We start from the raw sequence: 18,312 nt of genomic DNA, 5'->3' as shown, positions 1-18,312 counted from the left end.
GCCAAGTAATCAAAATACAGATTGATGAGGGTGCCAGGGTCCCTTAACTCATCCTTCACAGCCTTTCACACAAAAGTAAGTAAAATGGTCAGTGGATAAAAAAGAGACATTTCCAAGGACCTCTTGATATAGAAACCCCAGACACTGCGGTACCAAAACCCATCAGGGAAGCCCAGGCTCAGGCTGCAATTCATTGAGAAAACATAAAAATTTAAGGATAGAAACATAAGAGTTAAAGTATTTAAAGAAGTTAAAGGAATTAAAGTAAAAGGTTGGGAGCTTTGGGAGTGCAGAGTCTTAACCAGAGGACCACCAAGGAAGACTGGCACTGGACATTATTAACTGAAACTACTCCTACGAGTGAAGGGCAGAAAACGGTCTTGACATCTGAAATACCCACAGTGTCTAGGATGATGCTGGAGAAATGCCCAAATGGGGCTGGCAGTGTCCAGAAGAATTCTGTAATAGTATGTAAATGGTTAGTACAAGGTCATGCTGTCTGGGGAATGCAGAGAGGAGACACAATCAGGGAGACTCTTCCTCTAGAACTGACTTTGGGGCCACCTGAGGAGCTGCTGGAACCAACTGCCCTGTGGACAGAGACCTGTGAGTAGTTATGGAGAAAGAGCCAGTGGTTTACGGATGGCAGTTCCAGGGTAAATGGACAACATCCGGTTTGGAAGGCCACGACTCCGGAGAATTCAGCTCAGTGGGATGAATGGCAGGCTGTCTTCCCAGCAGTGGTAAGAACTGAACAGTGTTAACAACCCCAGTGTTTGGGTTTTTACTGACTCATGGGCAGTGGCCAGTGGCCAGGCCATATGGTCAGGCAGAAGGGCAGTGGAAACCCAGCCTGTTAAAGGGATGTCTGCATGCTGCATAGCTCTGCGGCAATCACTATGGAAATTTGAGGGGTACATTAAAGAAGAGCATGTTGGGCCCCAGATTTGGAAGGCAACTGGAGTCAATGAGAAAAATCTCCCCATGTGCTCACTTAAGGTGGCCACCTGTGCCCATGAAAGCAGGTCGTGGGTGCTTCAGCAGTGCAGGGGTGGGCTGAATCTGGACGCTGTCCTCCCTTACCGTCTGAGGCATACAATGCCAGTGAGAACCGTTCTGTCTGCCGACAGGAGAGCACGAGTGAAAGAAGAGAGAATGTTTTGCTCACCACCCAAGTCTACAGAGATGCAGTCACTGACCCGCAGTGCGCTCTGTCCTTCAGAGAGGAGATCAACGTGACAGTGGGATGGAGGGCTCTGTGCTTCAGACAGAGGAAATAAAGGGCAGGATGCTCTGTGCTTTGGACAAACAGGCCCCTTGGAGAGTCACATGTATCTCAGGAAGAATTTTAATGAACCCAGCTTCTTGTAGTTTCCCACACACGGAAAAGCACTGTAGTCATTATCTTGAATGTCTGCTCTTTGTGACTAGCCCTCATCTCTTACCAAGATGAATGCTTGACTGCCAACTGTTTTGTAGCCCACCTCCCCGCCCCCAGTTTTTAAAAAATGATACATAAGCAACCCCCACAACCTGCCCTGACTTCTTGGGAGCAGTTTCTCAGAGCTACTGAGAGGCCATCCCCCAGGCTATCATCCTCAGAAAGACCCTTAATAAAGCTTAACTTTGGCCACCTGATGCAAAGAAGTGACTCATTGGAAAAGACCCTGATGCTGGGCAAGATTGAAGGCAGGAGGAGAAGGGGACGACAGAGAATGAGGTGGTTGGATGGCCTCACTGACTCGATGGACATGAGTTTGAGCAAGTTCCGGGAGTTGGTGATGGACAGGGAGGCCTGGCGTGCTGCAGTCCATGGGGTCACAAAGAATCGGACACGACTGAGTGGCTGAACTGAAAGCTTAACTTATGACTCTCAAATTGTGTGTTTCCTTTCAGTTGACAAGAGACAGACTGCAAATGGCTACATGGCAGATAACTTCGGTGGAAAGGCTCTGAAAATGCAGCTGACAAGTGAGACTGATGTTGGCAGTCTAGGGGAGGTGGGGTAGGGTGGGGAGGTGAGGGTAGGGGTTGAAATGGGTTCAGACAGTAATATACACCAACTCTAGATTGAACTTTTCTTACCCAGTGTAGATGCAAACACTCAGGACCCTAAAAAAGAACCAGAACAGGAAATATTGAGCCAAGGTAGACAGCTGAACATCATTTCTTCAGACCAAGGAACAGATGTATATTATATTTGTATACATCCAGTATATCCATAATATCCAAACATTATATCCCACAATATCCAACAATGGAAAGAGAGCCTCCTCTGCGTACTAGTTAGCTAGAAAACCATTGGTTACCTAAAGTGGGGGGGTGGGGTTAAAGCATGAAGGGCTGGCTTATACGCCTTCATGAGCGTGTGCTCACAGTCACTGTGAACATGAGTGGGGCTAAAGGAGAGTCTGTTTTCAGGCAGAGTAAGGAAGGATGTGGGTATTCTTTCTCCTGACTCCCCATCACCTCAACTTTTTCTTTCCTCCTTTTTTCTTTCAGTGGTGGCAGGACCAGGGCTACACCTACAAGGGCCTCAGCAAGAAAAAACTATAAGTATGTTTTTGTTTTGTTTTTTCTGCAAAAAGCTTTATTGCTTCCATTCAGTCCAGGGCTTGAGAGAGGGCTCCAGGGTGGTTAGAAAGCTGCCTAGTGGCTGCAGAGAGGGGCTTCAGGCAGAAGCCCCTGACATCAGGGGGACTCCTGAAAGGCAGCTCAATTTCAGAGGCTCCTAGCCATGATTGAGGGTGAGCCTTTCAAAGAAATATTCTCCCAACCCAGCCTGGGGACCAGCCAGCCTGCAGACATTGTTGATCAGGTGGTCTCCCATCTTCTAGGACGTGGCTCTCTGTAAGTCACAGAGGTGGGGCCATGCAGACCCAAAATGGCTGGTTCCACTTCTCCATGAGAAGGGAGGCTTCCAGAGCCTCCTGGATTTCCCCGACTTCTCTTGAGACATTTCTGCACGTCCTGAAAGAGGGCGCAGCCTCTGCACCGGCTTCGTGTTTACCAGAGGTGCTCCTGCACCCTCGTGCTTCCCCTCGGCCAATTTGTGGAAAAAGTGGCCCTCGTCCTCCAGAGCCACATCTTTGTGGATGAAATAAAAGCCCAGAGAGAGGTAATGGTAGGAGGCCAACAGTTGCATGTTGACCAGGCAGCTGACAGCGGCCTCCACCTGGGTGGAATAATTCTGACGAATCTGGGAGCTCATGGTTGATCTGCAATAAGATGCTAAGCTCAGAAAGTGGTGCTGGCTGGTCGTGGGAGCTGAGTATAGCTGAGCGGCTGATTCCAGGGTTGCAACTGGAAAAAGTGTTGGAGGGTGGTCGGAGGCTTGTGCAAGGGGCATCCCAGGGTCTGTTCCACAGGAACAGAAGCAAGAGACAGATCCACAGGACCACTGAGCGCACTGCAGTAAGTGTGTTCTTAACCTTTATGTCAGACAGAATTCCAAAAGGCCTGATGGGGTGGGATGTGCAAAATTGGGTTGAACAGTGAATGCAGTCATATTGCCAGTTGGTAAAGGGAGCCTGTGTAACGGGGTGGGGTGGGGGTGGAGGAGGGAGGGAGGGGGCCACTTGCTAGACTAAAGAATCTGCCTGCAGTGCAGGAGACCTGGGTTCGATCCCTGGGTCAGGAAGATCCTCTGGAGAAGCGAATGGCAATCCACTCCAGTATTCTTGCCTGGAGAATCCCGTGGTTAGAGGAGCCTGACAGGCTACAGTTCGTGGGGTCGCAGTGAGTCGGACATGACTGAGCAAATAACCCACCCCTACTGCTACAGTGTAGCTGACAAGGTAGAAATAGAAGCCTGCAAACCTGAGTGGCCTTGCCCTGGGAAACACTTTCATACGATATGATGACAGACTGGATAGTTACTAATGACTGAAAGAAGTTCTAGTGAGGTGCCAGTGTCTTTTGACCTGTGTGATTGCCTTGCTATAAGGGAAGAATGTGTGAAGAGTAGGGAGTGGACTGGGATATTGTGATTTATAATAAGAAATATGTATTTGATCTTCACTCCCATTTCTAGCACAGAACTTCTAAAACCCTCGGAATTGCCTAAGTGGTGAGACAGATCAAGATGTCTTTTATTAATGAAGTATATTTTGATGGTCCCCAGGTCACCTAAGGATGGGGCTGGTTGCCAGGGGAACCAACACTGTGATTGGAGGGTGGAAAGTTTCAGTCCCCCCTTAGACCTCATGGGAGGGGAGAGGGGATAGAGGTTGAATCTGTAGCCCAAGGCCAGTGATTTGATCATTGCCTTTGAATGAACCCTCTACAAACACCCAGAATGATGGGATTTGGAGAGCTGCTGGGCTGGTAAACACATGGAGGTGCTGGGAGAGTTGTGTCCTTGGAGAGGGCAAGGAAACTCCGTGTCCCTTCCACACACCGTGTCCTGTGAATTGCTTACTTCTAGCTGTTTCTGAGTTGTATCCTCTCATAATAAACTAGTGATCTAGTAAGTAAAATGTTTCTCTGATTTCTGTGAGTTGCTCTGGAAAAGTAATTGAACCCAAGAAGGAAGTCATTGAAACACCCAACCTATAGCCTGTTGGTCAGAAGAACAGACGGCAACCCCGGAGTTGCCATTAGCTTCTGCAGTGGGGTCGGGGTGGGAGGACAGGGACATTCTTGTAGGACTGAGCCCTTCACCTGTGGGGTCTGATGCTTTCTCTGGACAGATAGTGTCAAAATTAAGTTAAATTGTAGGCTGGTGTCCATTAAAATAGCACTGAAACAAGTATACTATCAAGGGTGAAACAGATCACCAGCCCAGGCTGGATGTATGAGACAAGTGCTCAGGGCTGGTGCACTGGGAAGACTCAGAGGGATGGGGAACACATGTAAATCCATGACTGATTCATGTCAATGTATGGCAAAAACCACTACAATATTGTAATTGGCCTCCAACTAATAAAAATAAATGACAAAAAAATAAAAGAATGAAATAATACCGTTTGCAACAACATGGATGAACCTAGAGACTGTCATACTGAGAGAAGTAAGTCAAACAGAGAAAGGGATTTCCTGTAAGAACCCTCACTTGTGGAATCTAAAGAGAAATGATACAAATGAACTTAACAAAACAGAAACTCACAGACTTAGAGAATGAACTTATGGTTGCCTATACACACTGCTATATTTAAATGGATCACCAACAAGGTCCTGTCCTTGTGCTATGAATAGCACATAGAACTTTGCTGAATATTACGTGGCAGGCTGGATGGGATGGGAGTTTGGGAGAGAATGCATACATGTATATGTATGGCTGAGTCCCTTCGCTGCTCACCCTAAACTATCACAACGTTGCTCATCGGCTATACCTCAATACAAAATAAAAAGTCTCTAAAAAAAGGAAAAGAAAATTGTAGGCTGGTTTCAGAGAATTGCTTGGCACAAAAGACAAAAACAGCTTCAGGTAAACAAGCTCTCTTTTTTCCATAAAAACGTGTTTTGAAATATCACTGGGCAAAAAGGCCCAACAAAGTCTAATTTGCTATCCTCACTCATCTATTCTTTTAGAAATTTCAGAGGAAGGCATATATGTTGAATGTCAAATGAAAACAAGGAAGGATGACAAATAACCAGAATACCAGGAAACAAGCTTCTCTACTGTGAAGGCCCGAATTGTCTATAAGTACAATGACGGTGCTCCCAGTGAGGACAGCCAGTTTGTCTCCAAGTCAATGGAATCTGGAATGAATGCTCCATACAAGGTATTTCTAAAGACTCGAAGGCCAATAAAAGGTCATGAAACTTGGCAGAACAGTGTGTTCAGAGCTGTTGCATTTTTTGAGTGTTTTTTATGTAGAAGACCTTGTTAGATTAGGATACACTTACTGGAGGGAAAAGTACCCAAGAAATGTAGATGGGCCACACGGGAAAACCTTAACTTTATTAGCCCCAGACACCAAGTACCAGAGCCAACCTACAATTTGGAGCCTGTTCTTGGGAGCTGGCCCTTTCCCCACTGGTTTTTTTTTTTTGTGTGTGTGTGTGTGTGTGGTATAATAATTACCACAAACAGGGTTTAAAATGACACTGAGATTTATTATATCACAGTTTCTGTGGGTCATAAATTAGTAGAAGCATACATCAGAGCTATTTTGGGTTTGGTTCCAAACTACGACAATAATGCAAATATCTCAATCAATTGAGTCACATAAATTTCTTGGTTTCCCAGGTCATATAAAAGCTGTTTACACTATGCTATAGTCTATTAAGTATGCAATGGTCAAATAGAGTAGGACACTATGGTCCTTCCCCTCATGTCCTCTGCCTGCCTTCTGTCTGCGAAAAACTTTAGTCAAAGAATAAGTTTAATCAGAGAAATGAGAATATACAAAAAAAAAAAAAAGGAAAACCATCAAAGGAGACCAAATAATAATAATGTAGTCATTAGGCATAGTCAAGGCTGTTAAGTTCCTTTTCAAGAACTATAGGTAACATTCTGAGTCAAATCCTGTGAGCCATCTTACAGACACTGAAAGTCCAGGTGGGAGAATTAACTACGTGATGAACAGGCTGTCCCCACGACATAAGCTGCCACAATTTCAAGAATTGTCCTCAAGGAAGCTGGAACAAATGGACCCTGGAACTGAAGATTAAGTGTACCTCAAACCACCAAGATGATGCTGGGCAGACCACTGATGACTGGTTTGATGCTGATTGTCAGAGCTGACTGTACCGTTTCGGCATGTAACCCCCTCCCTCAGCCTATAAAAGCTCTTGCCCCACCGGTTGCCAGTGGGGGTGTGTGTGTAGGGAGTCGGCCTGTGGACTGATGTCTGCCCCCTACTGTCCCCACCCCCTACTTCCCCTTCCACCCCCACCCTCATCGCCATCATCTGAAATTAAAGCAAACTTTTCTCTCCACCAACCTGGCTTGTTTATTTGGCTGTTGAGTGGTGAGCAGCCAGACCCCACACTCCTTTCGATAACAATAGCATCATATCTAAAAACAAATGTAGGCCCATTTTGTCCTACCTCCTTTCGAAGTCGGGCCTGGTGCACTGGGAAGACCCAGAGGGAGTGGGTAGAGAGGGAGGTGGGAGGGGGGATCGGGATGGGGAATACATGTAAATCCATGGCTGATTCATGTCAATGTATGACAAAAACCACTACAATATTGTAAAGTAATTAGCCTCCAACTAATAAAAATAAATGGAAAAAAAAAAAAAAAAACAAAAAACAAATGTAGGGCTTCCCTGGTGGCTCAGTGGTAAAGAATCTGCCTGCCAGTGCAGGAGACACAGGTTCCATCCCTGAGCAGGGAAGATCCCAAATGCCATGGGGCAACTAAGCCCGTGTGCCACAGCTGTTGAGCCTGTGCTCTAGAGCCGGGCAGCCGCAACCATTGAGCCCACGCACCGCAGCGGCTGAAGCATGGGCGCCCTAGAGCCTGTGGTCCACGACGAGAGAAGCGCCGCAGAGAAGACGGCACACCGCCACTAGAGTAGCCCCCGCTCTCTGCAGCCAGGGAAAAACCCTCACAGCAGCAAACACCCAGGGCAGCCAAACATACATAAATAAAATTTATTTTAAAAAATGAAATAAAAACAAATGTACAAGGACTTCCCTGATGGTCCAGTGGCTAAGACCGCACGCTCCCAAAGCAAGGATCTGAGGTTCAACCCCTGGTCAGGGAACTAGATCCCACATTCCCCAATTAAGAGTTTGCATGTTGCAGCTAAGACCTGGTGAAGCCAAAGAAATATTTTTAAAAAGCAAACCTTAAAAATAAATTTAAAACAAATATATATATATATATAGCTTAATTTAAAAATACTTTATTGCCCCCAAATACTAACTATCTGATAATGCAGGGTTGTCATGAATCTTCAATTTGTAGAAAATACAGTAATCTGAAAAGCACAATAAACTGAGGTACAGTTTAGCTCTTCTGCTCAGGATCTCACAAGGCTATAGTAACATCACCTGAGGCCAGGGGTTCTCTGCCAAGTCCACGTGGTTGTTTGCAGAATTCAGTTGCTTGTGGTTGTAGGACTGAGACCCTGAGCTGTTAGAGGCCACTACAGTTCTTACCTTGTGATCCTGTCCATAGGCAGTTCATTGCATGACAGCTTACTTAAGACCAGCGACAGAATCTATCTATCTACCATCTATCTATTATCTGTCATCTATCTATCTAATTAAAACATAGTCTTTGAAGTGATAGCCCATCACCTTTGCCATATTCTATTGGTTAGAAGCAAGTCAGAGGTCCTGCCTACATTCAAAGGGAGGAAATTAAGCAGGACATGAACATAGGAGCTATCCTGGGGTCTGTCTGTCATGCCAAGTTTGCGATCCCCTAGCTCAGAGTTTCCCAAAGGGTATACCTAAAACACTAGTTCCACAAAAATTGTGTTTTGAAAAAATCATACCTCAGTTTTACAAGTTTAGAATTGCTATATATTCTCTCCCCTTCTTAGAGATTCAAAATACACACAATCATATTAAATGTACTGAGAAGTCTTCGTTATCAGTTATGATGACATTCACCTGCAAAAGCAGAAAATTCAACTGCTTTTTATAAATAAGGCTTTTTTTTTTTTAAAGACAAGAAGCCTGGAGAGGACTTGGTTCAGTGAACTAGTTGTGCCAGAGCAGATGTCACTGCAATTTTCTTGGTCTTCCCTCACAATGATGTGATGGCTGCCATAGTTCCAGCCATCATATTTGCATTTACAGTGGGTAGGAGGGGGAAGGAAAAACCCCAGGTTTTCTTTATTTTTGTTTTGTTTATTATGTTTTATTATGAAAATATAAACTTTCTCCAAATCCCCTAACTTCTTCTACCCTCTTATGTGCTACAGACCATATCCTGTAAGGCTCCTCTGTCCATGGGATTCTCCTGGCAAGAATACTGGAGTGGGTTGGCATGTACTCCTCCAGAGGATCTTCCCAACCCAGAGATCAAACCCACGTCTCTTATATCTCTTGTGGTGGCAGGCGATTTCTTTACCACTAGCACCACTAGGCTTCCATTTGTATCTCATGAGTTAGAACAGGGTCAGGTGCTCACTCTATGTGCAAGGAAGACTGTGGAAGTGAAAATGTAAAAAATTTTAGCCTTGATAGTGAGAAATGGCAAGGTAGAAGGGGATTGGGAGAGACTCTGGGGGTAGCCAACTAACAGAGTCTGCCACAAGTTGCCTGAAAGAAATGTGCTCAGCTTTTCCACTGGAGTTCTAACACCTAACCACAGAAACATGCCTCCAAAAGTACTGCTGAAGCCAAAATCTCTTGGGGTAATGGAACCAGGAAAATTAAACTCCTAAATTTTTTGGCATAGACATCCGACACTAAAATCTTCTCTATTTCTCCCCACTCTGGAGAACAGCTTCTGGTCTCAACCATGGGGCGAAGAGCAGGCTTTCTGAAACTTAGCATGTGTTAGCGGCCACTGCCGTACTCCAAAATCTTCTTTCCAGGGAAGCCAACCTTCCTTTTCCACCAACTGGAAAGTCTTCAAGAAGGTCAGGTGGAAATAGAGGTTCATAACTTCTGCCCTCTTAACGTTAATGCATAGTGACCCCAAACCCATAGCCCAGCAACTCGTTCTCCTGTATTTCAGCTAAGCAAGACTTCCCAGCCAAGAGCCACACCCTGTTGCTGGGAATGACACAGCCACTAGCAGGAAACAGCCCCGAGTCCAACCAACCCGCTTCTAATAATAACCTCTTTTCAAACTCCTTTCCTTCACTTTATTTCCTAGTTTCTCTCTCACTTCTTCTAACCCAAACTAGGTGCCAACAAGTTTCGCCAGTCTCTTTCTTGGTTTTACATTTCCAATGAAATCAGCTTCCCTTTATCCATCCTGCCCCCTAGTTACGGCCCTAGGTTTCACTTGGCAACTGCAGTCACCTCTCTGGTGTACACTCAGCATATTAAATGTCTACAGTCCTCCAAGCGTCATTTGTGGGATGGGGCAGTGTGGTCTTGTAGAAAGAGAACTGGACGGGTATCCAGCTCTACCCTAACTAGCATGGGATGCTGGGCAAGTTGGCACAAACAGCCTTTGCATCAAGAAGGAACTGGAGTGGGGGACTCTCATCCTCCAGGCTGACCAGGGTTCTAATGGGAATCATTAGACTGAAAGAGCATTTTAAGAGCTCTTGCAGCAGACTTCACTTGGGGAAACTTGTCACTCTAAGGAGGTTCGGTATTCTTAGAATCAACATTTTTGAGCCTGAACACAGGTGTCCATTGTTCTCATTTTTCAAGTGAGAAAGAAGAGACTTTCAAAGCCCATAGTTAGAATAATCAGAACCCAGTGGGGTTTTTTAATTTCCAGTCTCCATCCACGGGAAGGGTTCATCCATTCACTTCTGTACTCACTGACTCATTTGACATAAATTTACTGAATATCTTGTATAAGACAGGTCGTGTGCTAGGTATATTAACGCATACATATGGAATCTAGAAAAATGGTTCTGATGAACCAATATGTAGGGCAGGAATAGAGACACAGCTGTAGAAAATAGATTTGTGGATACAGAGAGGGAAGAAGAGGGTGGGATGAACTGAAAGAGCACCATTGAAATATATACCATCGAAATATATACATTACAGTATGTAAAATAGATACCTAGTGGAAAGTTGTTAAACAGCAGAGGGAGCGTAGCCTGGCGCTCTGTGATAACCCAGAGGGGTGGGCTGGAAGGTAGGAGGGAGGCTCAAGGGGGAGAGGATATGTGTGTATTTACGGCTGGTTCACACTGTTGCACGGTGGTACCAGCACAACACTGCAAGGCAACTGTTGTTGTTCCGTCACTCAATCATGCCCGACTCTGCAACTACATGGACGGCAGCACCCTAGGCTTCCCTGTCCTTCACTGTTCCCCAGAGTTTGCTGAAACTCATGTCCATCAAGTCACTGATGTCATCCAACCATCTCGTCCTCTGTTGCCCCCTCCTCCTGCCCTCAGTCTTTCCCAGCATCAAGGTCTTTTCTCATGAGTCTGTTCTTCACATCAGGTGGCCAAAGTATTGGAGCTTGAGTTTCAGCATCAGTCCTTCCAAAGAATATTCAGAATTGATTTCCTTTAGGATTGACTGGTTTGATCCCCTTGCAGTCCAAAGGACTCTCTAGAGTCTTCTCCAGCACCACAGTTCAAAAGCATCAGTTCTTCGGAGCTCAGTCGTCTTTATGGTCCAATTCTCACGTGCATACATGACTACTGGAAAAACCTATACATACCTTTTTTGGCAAAGTGATGTCTCTGCTTTTTAATATGCTGTCTAGATTTGTAGAGCAACTATCCTCCAACTAAATATTAAAAAAAGGAAATCCACAGCTCCTGTTCCGAAGACTGTCTAACCCAAAGAGAAGATATCAATAACAACACAACAACACCAATAACAACACAATCCAAGGACCACTCTGCTGTTGAGATAGCTGGAGACTTGTGGGTGGTTTTAGCAGTTGGACAGGGGTGGTCCAGCTGGACTAGATCCTTCCAGAAGGGCCTTGATGGCATTTCAGGGCACGGGTGATGTCATTCTAAACAGAACTCCCAATGGGTGACAGGGCTGACTGCTGTGGCCCGTGGCCCTCACTGGCAGTGGAGAAAAGAAAGACCTGTCTGACTGGACGTCACTGGCCTGGGTCCTGCAGAGCCTCCTGTTCCTCAGCGTCTCACTTTCCTATCTTGAGGTGTCTCACCCTCTTCCCCTCCCTCCACAGAGTGTGTATAAAGGATATGACAGATGCAAAGAGAAAATAAGGGTCTCCCAGGAATGGGTGGGAAGGTTCTAGGTGAGGTGCAGAGGATGGGAGGCCCTGTGTGGGTGGACAAGAAGGAGGCCTTCCTGGAAGAGGAAGATACGGAGGGATGAGGGTCCGTGTGTCCTGGGGACAGGAAGTAGTTTGGTGTTGCTGGAGTTTCCTGTGTGTCCTGTACCAGGAGAGGAGCAGGTATAGGAGCGGCAGGAGGAAAGGCTAGATAGATCATCCAGGGTCTTACAAAGAGTCTCATAAAGTCTGCCCTGATGCTGGGAAAGATCAAAAGCAAAAGGAGAAGGGGGCGGCAGAGGATGAGATGGTTAGACAGCATCACTGACTCAGTGGACATGAATCTGAGCAAACTCTGGGAGACAGTGGAGGACAGGGGAGCCTGGTGTGCTGCAGTCCATGGGGTCCCAAAGAGTCAGACATGACTGAGCGATCTGAACAACAAAGTCTGCCCGTATTGGTCCTATCTCAGTTTTCTAAGACCTCACAAAAATAAATGCAATGCTTCCTTATTCTCCATATATCCTCACGTATATAAACATAAACATCAAAGTATACATTTGAAAACACTCATCTCTTCCCCAACCTGACAACCCCAGAGTTGCCCATATGAGCAGAAGGCCCTTAGCTAATCCCCTGAGGAACTTAATCTAAACTTCTCTCCAGAAGGCATCACACATTGCAAAGAATTAGTCTTGGGGGAGGGGTGCCAACAACCCACAACCACTTGAAAGCAGGTCAACTGAGGTTGGGGGAAAGTTGTCCTCACCCAAGAGGCCCTTGCTTCCAAGCCACTCTCACTTTATAACTCAGTGTCCCAGCCTCATTTCCCCACATTGGACTCCTTCTTCCGAGGCACTTTCTGCATCTTACTTAGGATTTGAGCATCCCAAGTGGCGATAGTAGTAAAGAACCTGCCTACCAATGCAGGAGATAAAAGAGATGCAGGTTCAATCCCTGAGTTGGAAAGATCCCCTGGAGAAGGAAATGGCCACCTGCTCCAGTATTCTTGCCTGGAGAATCCCATGGAGAGAGGAGCCTGGTGGTGCTATAGTCCATGGGGTTGCAAAGAGTCAGACATAACTGAAGCAACTTAGCACTCAAGTGCACATATTTCTGTGTGTCGCAGTTCATTTAAAAATATGTTCTGAGTCTATAAATTCCTTGAAAGCAGGAATTGTGTCATAATGACCCTTGTTTCGCTCCCAAAGTATAAAACAGGGCCTGGGATACAGCAGAAGTCCAGCAAATGTTTGTCAAATGAATCTGAGCTTTGAGAGCATCACAAGAGGGAATGGCAGGAGGTGCATCCGTATCAGTGATCCAAAGGACCACAGCTGAGGAATGATGGTGGAAAATAACCACAGGGAGATGGCAGGTTTGCCACCCTAGTGTATCCTGCAAATGACAGAAAATCTGACTCAAATTTGTTATGTAGGAAAGGGATATTCAAGGTCTTCCCTGACTGAAATGCCCTGGGTGGACTTCAGGTGAGGCTTGACCCAGGAGCTCAAACAATGTTACCAGGATTCAGTCTCTATCTCCTTTGTTCCCTGGGCTGTCTTCATTCGCAGTCTCTACTTGAGGAAAGGGATCCATGTCAGATCTAGACCCACACTGCCCGGGTTATTTGTAGCTAGAGAGGACACACACCTGCTGACACAGTTCTCACACTGAACCAGTCACTGGCTGGGAAATGAGATGCCCTGATCTTACAGCTGTCAGATAAAGTGAATGGCCAGTCTTCAGGCACCCGTTCTCATAGCACATCATGCAAGTAGCTTGCTGGTACAAACTGACCCTGTGCATGTTTAAGCAGGGTATTATGGTTGACAAGTAATGGATTAGGCTCCCCAGCTCTGCCAGTAATGAGTATGTGACCAAGAAAGTCACTTCGCATAACTTCCCAGGCTTAAAATTTCCTTATCTGTAAAATGAAGCTGCACTTGATCTCCACAAGAGCTCCCTCCAGGTTCAGTGCTCACTCTTCAGTGATTTCTCTTGGGTAAAATTACCTGCCAAGTTCCAACCTTATGGCAACAGCACGCTGAGGCCCTGTCTGCCTTGATCCTACCCCAGGCGCAAAGCTGGTGGACCCTGTAGCCATCCCCACTTCTAGGCACACGTGTCTGACCACGAGTTTCCTTATAAGCCTGACACCTCGAGTGCTGGGTTTGGGGGTTTGCCTCTCTGTTTCCAGGAGCTGCTACCCACCCCACCCCAAAGTTTCACGTGGAGAACTTTCAGACTTAGGAGGCTTACTGATGTTTGTATAAGCACCTAAGCTGAGCCACTGGGGAAATGTCTGAGGTTTTCTGATTCATGTGGAGGCTGAGCGAGTATAATAAATTCAAGGACTTTAGGGTTGATACCCTGAATATTCGGGGCTTCCCCTCCCATGGCTCAGCCATAAAGAATCCACCTGCAGTGCAGGAGTTGCAGGAGATGCGGGTTTGATCCCTGGGTCAGGAAGATTCTCTGGAGGAGGGCGTGGCAAACCACTCCAGTATTCTTGCCTGGAGAATCCCATGGACAGAGGAGCCTGGGGGGCTACAGTCCAGAGGGTCTCAAAGAAACATGACTGAAGCCACCCAGCGCGCACACACCCCTGAACATACATTGGAAGGACTGATGCTGAAGCTGAAGCTTCAATACTTTGCCCACCTGATGGGAAGAGTTGACTCATTGGAAAAGACCCTCATGCTGGGAAAGACTGAGGGTGAGAGGAGAAGGGGATGACAGAGGATGAATGGTTGGATGGCATCACTGACTCAATGGGCATGAGTTTGAGCAAGCTCCGGGAGATAGTGAAGGACGGGGAAACCTGATGTGCTGAAGTCCATGGGGTCACAAAGAGTCGGACACTACTTAGCGACTGAAAAAAACAACAACAGCAAGTGTTGATGAAGTAAGAGACAAACCATGGGAGGCAGTCACACACAAGCTTTCCCTGGGCGACACTAGGAGAGTAAGTGGCGAAGAACCTCCCAGCAAGAGACCTTCCAGATACTCTGGCAAAGGCCACCCCCTCGAAGGGGGTTGGGCAAGAGAACCCCAGGATGGGGCAGAGGTAGGGGGCAGAGGGCATGCTTACGTATCTAGGCAGTGTTGCTTAGGAGATGGTTGGGGTGGGGGAGCTCCTAAAGGTACAGTGAAGTGGGATCTTTCATAACTACAGGGTCTGTCTTATCTCTGGTTGGCAGATGTTCAGTGTGGTTTCATGGGGTATGTACGCAGGTAGACTCTAAAGCGCTAAAAACGTTTCTTTGGATGATATTTAAGGTAGCTAGATGTGTAACAATCAGAGTTTGGCACTGGCAGGCTTTAGGCTAACTGGCCCTAGCCAGCTGTGAATCAATAAACATGGGAACATTTTAGGCCAATACTCTAAGGCCGCATTTGGCCGCTTTACAGAACAGTGAGATCCAGCTGCAATGTCTCCAGGGTGAGTGTTTACCAGCAGGCTGGGCCAGGTGTGAAAGTCCCACTGGAGGATGTTGAAACTCTTCTCAGTAAACTCAGCCCTCCCGGAATGGAGAAAGTTCTCACTGTGATTATCTTTCAAGGAATTAAGCAAACAATAATCCGTTCAGTATGAGTGGAACTTTATCCTTCAAAGCTCTTTCCTATTTGATTCTTACAACACCCTCAGGAGAATCAGAGTAGGCATGGCTAGCGGCATTCATCCCCCGCCACCAGCACCGAAGGTGGGAGGACACAGCCCCAGACGGACGCGGGAACAGAGGACGGTAACAGCCAGGACTGAGATCCCAAGTCCTGCCCGTTCTATCTGCCGGCCGGGCAGCTGAAGGTCGAGACCATTCTTTCCTGCCTGGGGTTCCTGCCTTGAGCAGATGCACACCCTATGACCTTGGGCCATTTTTGCTCTTTTGTTCTTTTTTTATAGCATAAGTCAGTTATTGCAGAGGATGGAAAGAGAGTAGCGAGCTTCACTTCTAGTTTATCTTATCGAATTTCTCAGCTGGATGGGTTCTTAAGTGTCAGGCATTTTGCAGACAGGGGAACTGAGGACCGCCGAGGAAGCGCCCTGCCCGCAGCGGCACCGCTCAGGGCCCACGGCGCCTTTTCCTCGGCCGGCTGCACTCCAGCCTTTGAGCCCTAGGGGGCGCCAGCTAGCTTCCCCTTTCCCAGAATCCAATGCTGAGAACAAAGCCTCCAGGAGGATGTCACCCACCCAAAGTCCAGGGGCTGTAAGGAGACAGGCAGCCTCCCTCTTTCCGAGGCGTGGCTCCCTCAACTCTCTATAACCCCACCGTCCAGTCTCCTTAACAGCAGAGTTTTCTGCCCCGTGGGAGTTTAGGGTCACAGCTTCTTTCCTCAGTGAAAGTGAAAGTTGTTAGTCGCTCAGTTGTGTCTGACTCTTTGCGAACCCATGGACTGAAGCCCGCCCGGCTCCTCTGTCGTGGAATCCTGCAGGCAAGAATACTGGTGTAGGTAGCCATTCGCTTCTCCAGGGGATCTTCCCAACCCAGGGATCGAACCCAAGTCTCCTGCATTGCAGGCAGATTCTTCACCATCTGAGGCATCAGGAATGTCTTCATTGCTCCAGATCCTGTCATCTTCACTGGGCCATGACTCTCCAAAGCTGGCTTCAGGCTCTGGGACTGGAAATGCCCTCAGTTCTCTTCTGGGAACAATTTCCTGCCCTGTTGAGGCCCAAGGTCCCCCCTGATAGTCACTGCCTTCAGCCAGGGGTGGATCCAGGCTTTGATGGACCTTGAAGCTCATGCACTTTGGGGACTCCTTTAAGAAAAACAATGCAAAGTCACACATACAAAATGCCCCCATGCTCCTAGGAGAGACCCTGGCAATGAGAAGCCTGTGCCCCAGGTCCCAGCAGACTGGGGTTCACCCTGCAGCTGCCTGTCTGTGGGGAGTGGCTGGTGGGGCTCCTGGTGGAGGGGGCAAAGCAGCTGAGGGCACCCCAGAGTCCCAGCGAAGGGTGGGGTGACCTTTGTGTCCTCCAGTAGTTGCTGTGATCATCTCTTAGTTAAGTCACCTGATTTCAAGCCTCATGCAACAGAGTAAGGTGCCTGCTTTCCTCTTGGCCAGAGAGGGAAGACTTCTGCCAATTAGCTGGGTAAATCCCCAGCCACCTCACTGTTGGCACCCATGTGAATGCCAACCAGGGCCCCCTCCCTCCAAATGCCCAGAGATCCCCGAGGATATTCACTCTGACCTAGACTTGCTGCCATCCAGGACTGTCCTGGTTTTAGGACTGAAAATTCCACATCCCAGGAAAACCTCTCAGTCCTCAACAAATCAAAACATTAGTAACTAGATAGCTACCCCCTCACTCATAGTGGTCAGTCCGCTCTGGGCCAGATCTCAGCCCCGTTCTTAGAACCCAGCCTTGGATTTGGATGACTGCTCCAAACAACAGTTCAGGTGAGGAGGTCTCTGTTGGTCTAGTGGTTCGGGTTTCGGCTTTTACCGTCATGGCCTGGGGTTTGATCCCTGGTGGGGGAAATGAAACCCACAAGCCTCATAGTACAGCCAAGATTGAAAAACAAACAACAACAACAAAAACCAAGAACAGGCTGGGAGGGAAGTTCAAGAGGGAGGAGATGCATGCATACTTGTGGCTGATTCACGTGGTTGTATAGCAGAAACCAACACGACTTTTAAAGCAATCATCCTCCAATTAAAAATAAATGTAAGAAAAAAACAACAGGTCAGCTGACAGTAAGGCTCTACAAGGGCCTGCCCCCTGCCAGCCGTGTCTCTGTTCAATCAAAGAAACAAAGCTTACTTCTTATCTCAGCAGACAGGAGGAACTAGGGACAGAGGACAGTACCATTGCCAGGTAAACAGGAATAGTTATAGTTGCGTGACTCAGTCCTAACAAGTGAAAGGCTGAACGCAGGGGCGTTATATTCATGACTGCCTTTACTCTTCACTCCAAACTGAGGTGGGGATTTCCACGCTGATTCTGCAGAGGGGGACTTGGTGCGCAGAGATGCTGATCAGTCCAAGGTGACTTGTCAGCCCAAGCTCTTCCAACCATCTCACCCTGCCCAGGAGACAGGACACCTGATTTGCATCCCAGATCAATTGTTAATTCATTGTGTGAACTCAAGCAAGTGCATTAGAACTGGGTGCCTCAGCCTCGCTGAAGCATAAACTCTATTCAGGCAGGTGCTCTCAAGGCCTTTCAGGGATCGGGGCTCAGTCAAGGCTGAACATGGTCAACTCTGCCGCTTATAACACATGTGGCCTCGGACAAGTTGCTGGACACACTTCCACCTGTAAAACTGTGGTATTATCTTGGGCAGTTTGTGGGAAAGGTTTAATGGAACAGTTCATGGAAGTTCAGCACCAAGACTGGTGTGTATTGACTTGAAAACAAAACAATGGTTACTATTCCTGCTGTGGTTTCTCCAAATCCTTTTCACTCAGCCTGTAGAACTTCAGTATTGTCCCAGATACATTGTATGCAAAGATATTAGCTCCGATTAACTTTACGCTGATTAGCGATGACTTCTTTCTCAAATATGTTTCCAGAAAATGGGGAAAAGTTGTGTCCAAGGTAACCAGAGGGA

General features: G+C 47.1%; 1 pseudogene; it reads right to left on the bottom strand.

The window, feature by feature from the left end:
* Positions 1–2,731: 2,731 nt before the first annotated feature.
* Positions 2,732–3,265, bottom strand: LOC122684750 (annotated as a pseudogene).
* Between the last annotated feature and the right edge of the window lie 15,047 nt (positions 3,266–18,312).

This window comes from Cervus elaphus, chromosome 27, assembly GCF_910594005.1.
Source record: "Cervus elaphus chromosome 27, mCerEla1.1, whole genome shotgun sequence".
Classification (NCBI taxonomy): Eukaryota; Metazoa; Chordata; class Mammalia; order Artiodactyla; family Cervidae; genus Cervus; species Cervus elaphus.
This window is presented reverse-complemented; position numbering and strand designations above follow the sequence as displayed.